The sequence below is a fragment of the Miniopterus natalensis genome, chromosome 5 (genome assembly GCF_054644295.1).
Source record: "Miniopterus natalensis isolate mMinNat1 chromosome 5, mMinNat1.hap1, whole genome shotgun sequence".
NCBI lineage: Eukaryota > Metazoa > Chordata > Mammalia > Chiroptera > Miniopteridae > Miniopterus > Miniopterus natalensis.
In genome coordinates this window covers 88,097,896-88,110,692 of record NC_142085.1, presented here as the reverse complement: position 1 = coordinate 88,110,692, position 12,797 = coordinate 88,097,896, and positions in this window count along the sequence as shown.

Here is a 12,797-nt window from a genome sequence, read left to right as displayed (position 1 = left end):
AAATATTTTTATAGGGTTGTGCATTTCCTGAGTTTTCTTAGCTCCAGTTAAAAACAACAGTGACCCTGTTGCTTCCTTTTAGGTAAACAGTCTTAATGAGTGACATGGGTTAGAGTAACCCTCACAGATAACAGGATGTTGATGAAATGGCACACAGAGTCCCCTTCCCTCTGGGGACTGAATGGACATCAAACTCTGGCCGCTCGATGACATTTTAGCCCCGCACCCCCTCTCGTTGGTCTCACCGAATTCCTCTCCCTTGCCCTGTCCCACACACCCGCTGGACGGACAATCCCACGCCCTTAAAGAAAGAAGACACCCACCATCTTCAAAGCCCACGTATTCAAAGGACAGTCTGGGTCCTTTGGACCGTGCACTGAGAATTTGGTGCTGCGTTGTCTCATTTCCCTGTCTTATGCTCACAGAGATGTGGGGAGGGTTTTTGTTTGTTCTAGAAATGCCTAGAAAAACCTTTGGATCTCTTCTTTTTCCCCCCAGTCACTCTAGATGGGATGTGCAGACCACGAAGTAGATGGAAGCAAGCCAGCCTGCATGGCTCTTAAACAGACCAGTCGTACTAGTCACATGTGTATCGTTCTTCAAGCCAAATGCTGAATCTCGAGAGCAGAGGTTCTGCAGGGACCTAGAAGAGCAGGAGCTGATAGATTCTGAAAATTCAGCCCCCGAGGTGAACATCAAAGACCACCGGCCTTGGTCTAGGCCCACCCTGCTGTGTCTCCCTGGGGGACCTCCCCAGCCCATCTTCTCACCTGGGGCCTGGACGCTGCTTCCTGTGTCCTCACTGCATGGCCAGCGGGGTTCTAGATCACACGCAGACGTGCCCCATAAGTGGCAGAGCCCCACGTCAATGGAAGAGAAGCGTGTTAGTGTCACAGAGATGGGAGGGCAGGCGGGGAGCCAGCAGTTTGCCTCGGTCCTTCCTCCGAACCTCGGATTCCTCACTGGGGACATGGGGACACGTGAACCAGCCTCACAATGTCCCAGCTCACAATGTCCTCGGCAGAGCTGAACTATCCGGGGGCATTCAGGCAGCACTTTCCCAGGATGCTCTGTTACCCTGTTTCCTGTTTGGGGGAGTAAGACGCCGTCTCCCCAGGGACCCTGCTCTGTGGGGTGAGATCAGGGAGCAGAGTTAGTTCATAGCATCCAGGAGGTTTGCATCCCAGCTTTTTGAGATGAGATTTTCCTTGGGTCTCACTCAGTCCCCGGCCCCTCCTTGAGCTTCTTCCTCATAGAGGGGCCACCTGCGTGGCCTGGGGCTGTCTGTCCTCTCCCTGCTCCCTGCCAGGTGCCCGAGCACCCTGCAGACACCACCAGGTGGAGTCACCGCCTCAGCCTCCCTCGGGGAGAGGGCAGCTTTGGAGCTCTGCCCCGGTCAAAGTGCAGCCTCCCTGCCACCTGCGAACACCTCACTCAGGCACCATCCAGAAAGGGGCAGCGGGGAGCCCTGTCCCGCTCACCCATCACCCAGACCAGGTTTGCGCTGCTATCTTAAGAGGCAAAGCACTGTCTTCCCAGCTCACGATGGACAGGAAATGTGCCGGGTATTTCTTCAATATTCTTCTCTTGCCTGGCGGCCTTCGTTCACTTATTCCTTCACACCTTTATTGAAACCCACCCTATTCCAAGCTTTGGGCCAGAAACTGAGCACATGCAGACAGGAAAGACATGGTCCTCGCCCTTAGAGAGTCCCTGATCTAGTAAAAGGTAAGCCCACAGAAGGCATGGGCACCCAGTACCTTCTAGATTGATGGCAAAGGTGAGATCAGTGCCCGCGGTTTGCTTGCCCCTCCCTGTTCACGTGGAGCATTGACCGAGTCACCAGCACTGTGAGAGGCCCGACTGTGGCTCCCAAGTCACCCAGCCTAGTGACCCTCACGAGGAGCCCATCCTTGACCTTGACCCCTTGCACCAGGTTTCTGATAATCCATGAAACAAGTCACTAAAGTGTTAAAATTATAAGTAGGAAGGGCTGAACACTGGCTATGTGACTGAAAATCACACTTTCTTTGTTTTCATTGGAAAACATTTTTTTCCCTGCCCAAGGATGGAAGCCAGTGGAGGCGCAATTGGTTAGAAAAATAAATGATCACAAATACTTATCACACCAGTTGCTCATTATAAATGCCCTCTGGCATGTGCCGTGCATCTTGAAGGAGAAGCTGACGCCCAGTGTCCACGGCGTACATCCGTCAGCAGGACACCGACCTCGCCTTGGAAGGCCGAGGGCCGGCTCTGCTGACTGGCGGGTAGGGGAGGCCCCCGCCCAGGGGCTGCGCCTCGGCTCCCCCTCGCCCTGCCCCTTTCAGCTGCGCCAGAAGCCGCCTCTCCCCGCAGCCCCGCGGCACCCCTGTGTGGTTGGTGCATGCCCCGACCGAGGCCCACCAGCCGTCATCATAACCGCTGCTTTCCCGCTGAACCTTCAGGCCAATGGTTTATCCAACTAATGAGCTCTTTGGGGGAGTTTTTAATTAGCCCGGCAGATCAGACGTTATAGATACATGCTCTGCAGCCTAGGGAAATAAACACCCTTTCAATCACAATTCATCCTGCGGTTAGGAAAATAAATTATCGCGAGCACTTGAAACACAAATTGCCAGTATAAATATCCATTCATTTCACTGGGATGCTGGTACTGTGATGGTAAATATTGGTGATTTTGAACTAAACTATTTCAACCAGAACCTACCACTCAGACCTTTACTTGTAGAAGACCGTTCTGTTTTCAAAAATCTTGCACATACGTTTTCTCAATAAATGTCTCGGTCGCCTTGTGACATAGGTACAGCTATCCCCACATTACAGTTGAGACAAACGGTGCTCGAGGTCGCGCAGGAGGTGAGAGCACAGACCGCTGGCCCGCTGCGGACACCCTTCCTTCACCCGCTGTTGCGTCCGCACGTGGCCCGCACCAGGCCGCTGTGCTCACGGCAACACATCCCTCACACTGTTCCACACGTTTGCTCTCCTGTGTGCTCGTCTCCAGCTCAGTGCCTGACACGGGTGAAAATAACGAAGACCTGGGACTGAACGTGGATGTCCCCCCTCCTTCCTGCCCACACAGGTAATAGTCGCCCTGACGTCCTCAGCCAGGTCTTATTTGTCCTTCGTAACTGAAAGTCTAGAGCACATAAGCTCACTCTATACTTACGAATGTTCTCAATGACTACAGATCCTCCTTCCCCCTCCCCTCCAATGCTGTAAAAATGAGTTGTCCTTGGCCATCTGGGGAACTTGGCTGCACTTGACCCTGGGGTGTCAAGCACATTGCTCCCCCCAGGGGAATTACTCTGGATGGAGTTCAAGCCACAACAGGAGCAAAGATGGGTGAGGAGCAACGAGACTATTCCAGGCTGGTGGAAAGTGATGAGAAAGGCCTGTGTTCTCTCTGATCTCTGAGCTCCCTCCAGGGCATTTGGATAAGCGCCCATGTTTCAGGGCAAACAAATGGCATGTGTTTGCAGAGCTCATCAAAACGTTTTCTGATGGCTTTACAACTTCCCAGCAGGGTCAGTTCCTAGGGAGCTGCCCCAGGTCCAGGCCCCCTCACCCAGAGAAATGCGAGTCCAGGCAATGAGTTTGCACTGGAGGTTCACAGCGTGTTTGTCTTGGCTCTGACAGACGCCATCAGCCAGGGCAACAGCAGCGTGTGTCCCATCCAGGCTGCGTGCTTAGGAAACAGCTGAGAACAATGGACCTTCCTTTCCACCTCGTTATGAAATAAAGTGATAAAGTGGGTAATTTTGAAAGAAAAAGGGGGCTATGCTGAGATCACTTATGGGGGAAATTACAGGTAACATACGTGTAACATACTAGAACATATTGGAATTCTGACGGCTGCTCGTTCATTATAACATCGCTAATGTTTCTCCCCCAACACCTAACATGCAACAGCTACATGCCAGAGACTGTTGCATTCACTGAAAATGAGGTACATTTGTTTTTTTAAAAAGTTTTACTCCTCTCTAAGGAACTCCAGGATCGTATAACAAAATATCCCATTGTGAGGATGTTTTAGAAGTTATCTCCCCTCTCCGACTCAACATTTCATAGTTTCCTGGTAGTCATTGAACAGAATCGTAATCAAGGGAATATTAAGAGTTTTAAGTGACCTATTGATTTTTAAAAAAAAAACAACAACATACAAAACAAACGGAAAACTGCAGGAAACGTTTAAAGTAGTCTGGTGGAAAACAGACATCAATATCTTTCCCATTAACCAACAAAATTCAGTTATAAAGCCCAGAGTTCCCAGCCGCAATATCAACAACAACAAAAAGAGTAGCTTGTGGAAAATCGTATTTAAAATGCCCAGGAAATATGTGTATATCTCAGTGACATAACTGAGTTGCATAAGTTGAGAGAGAAAATATTTCCGGACGGGAAGATGGAGAAGATTAAAGTATTAGAAAAATGGCAGTCCTCCTCACCCCTCAAAGGAGTGAAATGTTCTACTTAATCCCAAAGAAAATTTTAATGTTTTTTCTTTATTTTCTAACTTGAAAACGTTAACATAAAGCTGATCGGGAAGACAGAATGAGCGAGTAAGAAGAGTCGGTGACAGCAGAGTGTAGGTGTTTTCTACAGAAGACCTTTCCGATCGTTTAGAGCCGCATCACAGACGGAACAAGACAGAAAAACAGAAGAGAGATGAGACCCCATCACCAGGTCTTGGTACACACAAGAAGCGTTTGTTTTATAAAGGTGGCTTCACAAATCAATGGTGATAGGTATTCTTTAGAATCATGATGCTGGAAAATGTTCTTGACATTTTGGGGAAAATAATACTGGTTTCTTATCTCACGTCCCTAATAAATTTCATATGAATTAAATAGTAGTATATAGACCATAACCCCATAAAAATAATAATGTATGTTGGAAGTTTATGTCTTCTAGTAAGGAGGGTGTCAAGGCAGAAAAGCAATGAAAAAAAAAATGAAAGAAAAATATCTGTCTATTTAAAGCTTGAACACCTTTGTAGGTTAAAATTCTTTAAAAGAACCAAAAATAATCTGGGAAAAAGTCACTGGCACAGATTCCCAGCTTCCTAAAATGTACTGGTGCTGCCTGGCTCCCTGTCCCCGCAGAGAACAGGCTATTTCTGTGCTGGACTGTCCTGTTCCTGTCTCTGTTTCCAAGGCCTCCGCGTCCACACGCCAGAGGCACGGGAACCCTAGTGTGGAAACCCTGTGGGCTTACTGAGCATCTACGTGAAATATCTCAATATTCCCACACCTGAGGGCCTCATCATGATAAATGTATTTTTAGAAGTATATTACTTTAGGCTTAGATTTTTTTTAAATGTTTTTATTGATTTCAGAGAGAGAAAGGGAGAGGGAGAAAGATAGAAACATCAATGATGAGAGTCATTGATCGGCTGCTTCCTACACGCCCCCGACTGGGGATCGAGCCCCCAACCTGGGCATGTGCCCTGACAGAGAATTGAACCGTGACCTCCAGGGCCATGGGTTGATGCTCAACCACTGAGCCACACGGGCTGGGCTAGGCTTAGATTTTTTTTTTTAAACTAGAAATGTGATATGGTCCCTTTAGGAGAAGTCAGTTTATAAAATTCTCAGGGAGCAAAAACTGGGATTTTAAAGAGTGAACTTAACCAAATTTTAAGTGGATACTTGATGGGAGCAGAGAAGAATTTCACTGAGAAGGGGATACTCTTCCCCTGGTAGGACAGAGGTCCCTGAAGGTACACTAGTGACAAGCAGAGAAGAGAGGGCAGGGGTTCTCTAAGGTGTTCAGTACGTGGCAGATATGTCTTACCTGCAAACAAAACTGATAAACTACTCATTTGTTCAGTATAAAACTGGGATTCACTTTACTTATGGAAAATATCTATGGGATGTGTGCAGTGTAAAATCATAGCCAGATGCATACATGTATGTTTAAAAAATAAAAACTAGTTCATTTGTGACTTCTGCATCTGCTCAGGGTGGAGTAGCAGACCAGACTTACCTCCTGCCTGAAACCACCATAAAAACCAAGAGAAGAACACTGAAACGGCAGTTTTCAAGGCTTGGATATCAGCCAGTGAAGGACGGTAATCCTGAGAAATGGGAAATGGACCAGGGGAGCCCAGTGATCACCCAGTTTACTGCCATGGGGCTTTCCAGGCCATGACACAGGGACAGGCAACCCAGGCGGTGCCCAGTGGACTCCCTGGGTGAACACAGTTCCGTTGGATAAACAGAGCCGAGAGTGTGGAAGACCAAGACGCTGAGTTTGCAGAATAAAGGACCAGAGAGGGGAGAGAATCCCTGAGATCTGTGGAGAATCCAGCAGAAGCCCTGGCCAGTGTGGCTCAGTCGGTTGGGGTCGTTTCATGCACCAAAAGGTCACCGGTTGAGTTCCTGGTCGGGGCACATGCTCAGGCTGTGAGCTCAGTCCCCTGTAGGGGCCACGCAGGAGGCAGCCGAGCGATGTTTCCCTCTCACATCGATGTTTCTCTCTCTCTCCCATTCCCTTCCTCTCTCTAAAATCAATTAAGAAAAGAATTCAGCAGAGAACTGAGAGGGACGTGCGTGTGAGGAAACCAAGGCTGGGCGAGAACTGGCGACGAGGGTTGGAGGAGAGAGTGCGGGCCCCGCAGCGGGACCAGAAAGCATCACATTAACAGTCGCTGCGTCGGGTGCCCAGAGTCGTGTTTTATCAGGAGTATAAAATAATTAGCCTGAGGTTACATGCTGCTCTGTTCTAACTAAATTTTTAAAAGCATAACCCCAAAAGTTCAAACTTTTTCCCAGTGAGCTAACCCCAGAACAAAAATCAAGGATATTTATAGATATACAAAAATACTCAGCACCAAACAAAGTAAAATTCACCGAGCATGCAAAGAAACAGGGAAATATCTACAAAGAGGAGAAAAATGAACCAATCAAAACCAACCCAGAAGTGACCCAATGAAACTTACAGAAGGAATCATAAGAGAAAATCTTTGCAGTCCTGGGTTGGAGAAATATTCTTTACAACATCAAAGTCACCATCTATAAAAGAACAAATTGCTAACCTGGGCTTTAAAAAAGTTGAAGCGTCTACTCTTTGAAAGATATTATTTAGAGGGTGAGAAGATAAACCACAGAATGGGAGAAAGTATTTGCAAACCACAGCTCATAAAGGACCGGTATCCAGATTATGCAAAGAACTCTCAAAACTCAACAATAAGAAAACAAACAATAAAAGATGGGCAGAACATTTGAACACACACCTTGGGAACAAGGGACCCACATCCCTGTCCTTGGAAACCTACACTGTCAAGGGGGAGACTGAAACTAAACCGGACACCGATGTAAAAATATGCTTTAAAGAATGGATGCTGAAAATAAAAGCAAGGCCCGCGTGCCTGCAGGTGCGCTGGGGGCGGGGGGGGGGGGGGGCGCGATGCTTCGCCTCAGGCCCTGGCCTGGGGGAGGTGAGGGGGAGGTCATGGGGCAAGAGCCTGCAGGGAAGCTGGGGGGCAGGAAGAGGCTGGTGGGGGGGATGCGTGGGCAAGTATGTGGGGTGGGCAAGGGGGAGACCATGTACTTGTTCTAGAGTGGGAAGAAGCCCCGGCGGAGGCGTGGGGTCCCTTGGTTTGCTGGGTGGGAAAGAGACTGTCACGGGCCCGGGAAACAGGGAGACCAGGTGAGGGCCCCCCGCAGTAACCGGTGCGAGGCCATGGTGGTTGGGCCCATGGTGACAGTGAAGACAGTGAAAAGTGTCCAGTTCTGCATCTTTGGTGAAGGTGGAGCTGGCGAGCCGCCTGTGAGGTCAAGATTGGCATCAAGGGTTTGGGCCTGAGCGACTGAAGGATGGAATCGGCTGCTAACGCAGAGTTCAGGTGTCTCGCTCGCAAACTGCCTTCAGAATTCCTCTCAAAAAGTGGAAAACCTGAGCTAGTTTTTTTAAAGCTGTTAATAGAAACATGTCAAACATAAAAATAAAACTAGCTTACTGGATTTGTTCTCTGTTTGAAAATCAGTAACTATCAAATCTAAGAAGAAAATCTAAGAAGAAAAATTGCCAGAGAAAACATCTGAAATTGAGACGCTCTTTTCTGATCATTAACACAGAGCTGGTCTTAGCTGCAGCTGAAACGGATCCATTTTGGGCAAAAACAGTGCTTGGCAGAAGGGTGCTTTGAGAAGTTCTGCATGATGTCAGTTAATGTTCCTTCTCTCGTGGCCTCCGTCACCCATGCAACACCGAAGAGCAGAGAGAAAGAAGCTAGACTGTCACCGGGTCCTGGTGCGAGCAGCCGGGCCAGGGGGCGTGGAGGTAGAGGGGACGCCTTCGCGGGGAGGCAGCTGCAAGGACTGGACCCCCGAGAGGGGGAGCTGCTGGTCCTCCCGGAGGCAGAGCTGGAGGGGCTCTCCTAAGGCCCCAAGGAAAAGGAGGTGCCACCTGCCCCTCCCTCGACATACACAGAATTCATCCTTAGGAGAGGGATCGTGCACACACTCTGGGGTTGAGTGACAACCTCAAGCCCAAAGCGGGAGCAGACACTCGGACTGAAGTGTCCAGGGGAAGGGTTTTTCTAAGCACTATCCAAATTCATGCCTGTGTAACTTTACATTTAAATTCATTAAAATGAAGTCAAATGAAAAACGTACTCACCATATTTCAAAGCTCCACGGCCACATGCCCCTTGCTACGTCGTGGGCGGTGCACACTCGGGACATGTCCATCACTGAGAAAGTCCCATCCCACAGCTCCCATTGGCTTCCGCTGCCAGCTCGGCGGGCAAGAGACCAGCTGCTCTGTGCCACGTGTGCCACCTGACCAGGTAGTCTCCGTGCTGAGTCACAGCGTCATGATGGACATGCAGGAAGAGTTCCAGAGACTCAAAGAGATGACCAGTCAGGGCCCCGGCGTCCTTGCTCGACATTCACAGAATTACATTCACGGGGTCCGGCTTGTGGCTCCCCAGAGAACACTTCATTTTGTCAAAATTTTACATCTAAATCTTAATTTATCGGGAAGCTTTCATAACAAAGTATTTATGTGTTTCTACACTTCACCTTGCCCGTGAGTTGCATACATGTGGCGTGTAAAATGGACACGCTGCGCGGGGCAGGGCAGGAAGTTTTCAGGTGACCCCAGGTGGGTCGCGAGGGCTGTCTGGGGTTCAGAGGAGCTGGGTTAGCCCTGGGGAACCTGTGACAACCTGAGTAACCAGGTGACAGGGAGCCGAGCATGGGACGGCCCGGCAGCCAGATCCTCAGGAGGAACGTGGGAGCTTGCGCGCAATGCTCAGCTGCAGCGGGAAGCCACAGTCCTCGAGAATTGTGAGCAAACGGGCCCAGCTGCTGAGCTGCTCTCCAAACTCTTTTCACTTTTCATTTTTTTGCTAATCCACACCTGAGGATATTTTTCTATTGATACATATATATTTTTTAGATAGAGTGGAAGGGGGGGGAGAGAGAGGGAGAGATGTGAGAGAGACACATCCATAGTCTCCTGCACACATCCCGACCCGGGGCTAGGGACTGAACCTGTAACCCAGGCACGTGCCTTCGATGGGGAATCAAACCCTCGACCCTTCAGTGTGCAGGCCGACACTCTAGCCACTGAGCATGCCAGCCAGGGCCTCACCGAACTCTTAACAACTGCCAGCGCGGGTGGAACCCGGATCTTTAGGCCCTTCTGTCGGTGCCCTCCCTGCTATCCCACACGCCGCCTCAGACATTGGCCACAGGTGACAAGGGACCAGGAGACGAGCCTTGCTTCCCAGGCAGCCCCGTCACAGCAGGGTGTGGGAGCCATGAAGAAGTCAGATTAGAAGGAAGGAGATGGTGCTCTGACCGTGCATGGCTCACTCGATCCTTCCACTGACCTGGGACATTTCTGGGCTCTGCACAAAGCCAGCCCCAAATTCACTGTCTGGGCACAAGGACTTACGACAACAGGGGACACAGTTCCTCTTACCCGCTGGCAGGGGGAGCGTAAGCAGGTGGGGTGCTGAGCCCCCGATGGCGTCAGCAGCATTCCTGGGCTATCTCCCCAAGCTCTGGGTCACTCTGACAAAGGGCAAGGCCATGCACCTGCTGTGGCCACTGGGGGCAGCTGCCAGGAGGATCTGCCCGGCAGACAGGCTGCGGGGCCGAGAGACTCGGGAACTTCGTCACTGGCACACTGACATGAATTGGAGCTGAGATTGAATGTCCCAGTGCTTGCTGGCTCAGGTGGTCTTTTCCAACCACAGGCGGCTGGGCTGAATGACAGCGGTTCTACAGTGACAGATCCAAGCCGGGCTGCCAAGTGACCCTGAGCAACCTGGAAGGGGGTGAGCCTCGTGCCAGCCGGGAGGGGCTGGTTCCCGGCGGTACAGTCCCCGAGGAAGAACACTCTGGAGTCTGGTTTCACTCCCCTTTGCTGTCTCCTTTACTGATTTGTCAACATGGTGTATAAGAGGCGAATGACAGGACCCCAGGGTTTCAAAAATGTGAATTTTCTGGGGGGTTTCTAGGCATCTGAATGTACCAAACAGGAGAAAAGATCCCAGATGAAACCGCAGGTTTTCATGAAGTGAACTTCAGCTTTGCATATGTAACACCCAGTTATCAAACGAGCAAAAGCTGTGCGTGGATTTACTTGCTGCCTGGCAAGCACAGGGTCACCCAATCGCCAGCACCATGGGAAATGAGCCCATGTACAAAACCCCTCTGGGGCTGGCTTGGGCGTTTGCTATCTCACAAGTAAAGGAGATGGAAGGAGCGGCACATACTTCCTCAAAGAGAACGTGTGAGCTTGGGAGGAACATTGCGGTTACTTAGAGTGGGCTCGGCCAGTGTCATTGAAGTTTCACAAAACTCTTGGTCCTGAAGTTAATTGGAGACAGCTCAGTCCAAGCTGCCAGGTCTGAGGTTCTCAACAGAAGCCACATTATTTCGAGACTCTGAGCCCAAGGCTGTGGTGCAGACAGAACTGCATGGCATGAGCCAGGACGTCTCGGAACAGCTCCTGCGGGAAGAGCCGAGAGGAGGCAGCAGCCGAACGGAAGTGACATCCCGGGTCTGCCCCGGCTGCCTGCATAACCTGGCCCACCGCTCGGCTCTGAAATAAAGGGTTTACACACTTTCTTCTCACCCGGGGACAGTCAGCAATGTCTTGGACATAACCCGGGGCCAGGGGTATTGCTGGGATCTAGTGAGTAAAGATCAGGATGCCGCTGGGGTGAGAAACCTGGTTTCAACTAGATTGCACTCGATTTTCAACAAGGTGACACCCAGCCTCTGTTGGAAAAGATGAATGTGAAAGGGCATTTTGTGGGAAAACATTTTTTGCTTTATTTTATTTTTTGAATCTGTGCATGGGCCCAACAGCCACAGTCACACATGGACGCCCTCGCCGACCTAGTTCCCACAGTCCAGGACTTTCACAAGCTTCGTGCTTCTCTCAGCACCAAAGATGTTATTCGATGAATCATTTCTTCCGCAAACGTCACCCAAACAACCATTAAGGAAGCTCCTAGGAGGCGGATTTCACTGCCGGGATGCATGCGGCCCTCTGGAAGGCGAATCGGTGCCGGCTGCAGTTGTAAATACTCATTAAGAAACTGTTGCCAAAGATGCAGGAAGCTTTATTCTGATGTTGTTCTAACTTCTAAAAAGTGCCTACTGCCCACATATTTTTGGTAATATGTAAATATTATTATGTATCCCGAAGATAAATACTTTGGGAGAGTTTAAAAATAAGAGATCTGGAATGAAAGAAAAATATTGAAATATTACAGGGTGTCCCCCAAAAATGTATACACACTTTGAATAGTTATTAATTACGGTGGGTTAAATTTGAAAAGAAATGAAACGTCAATTGCGCTATCAGCTGTTAAGTGTGTATACATTTTTGGGGGGACACCCTGTATCTATAGAACTGTAGGATATTGGGCCTCCGTTTTCTTCTGGGGTTTTTATGGTTTCATGACTTGCATTTAAGTTCTTTATCCATTTTGAGTTTATCGGAATTTACGTCTCCTTTATATCAATCACCCTGGGGTAACATTGGTTTTGTTATTCGCCATATCGCTTAAAGTAGCAGAACCTATTGAGGGCATTAAGTGAGGACTGACTGTGCAACCAGAACATTTTTTTTTAATCCTTGTCCGAGGATATTTTTTCCATTGCTTTTCCGAGAGAGTGGGAGGGGGAGAGAGAGAGAGAAACATCGATGTAAGAAAGACACATCGATTGGTTGCTTCCCGCACGAGCCCCAACAGGGGGCCTGGGGTGGAGCCTGCAACCCAAGTACATGCCCTTGGCCGGACTCGAACCTGGGACCCTTCAGTCCAGGCCGACGCTCTAACCACTGACCCCGACCGGCCAGGGCTACAACCAGAAATTTAACCCAGTTCTCATTTGTTTTGTTTCTCTCTATTGAAGAGTCAGTGGGTATAATTGGCTGGATCACATTCATAACTATAACTTTCGTGCCAGAAATGCTCCCTCAAACTCGTGGGCCTCTATTCTGCACCCACTCGCTTAGATGATGCCAAGCTGGCGAGGGCAGTGGCCAAAGTCCTCCCAGCCGGTCAGCACCTGGCAGAGCGCCTCTGTGAGCCAGGCCGGGGTGCCACAGGGCCTGAGGGGTTCCCACGGTTATCCTGGTCTTGCTTTTATAAGAAAATAAGCAGTGGCTTTGGTAAGAAGGAGGACCCCTGTGGGTCACTAAGACCTCGCTGTTACACCCTCTGAAGAGTCAGCAGGAGAGAACGGGGGAGGAATGGAGTCGATGTCTGGTGACCTAATGTGCGGAGCTGTCTACAGGCCACCTCGAGTGGTGACTTC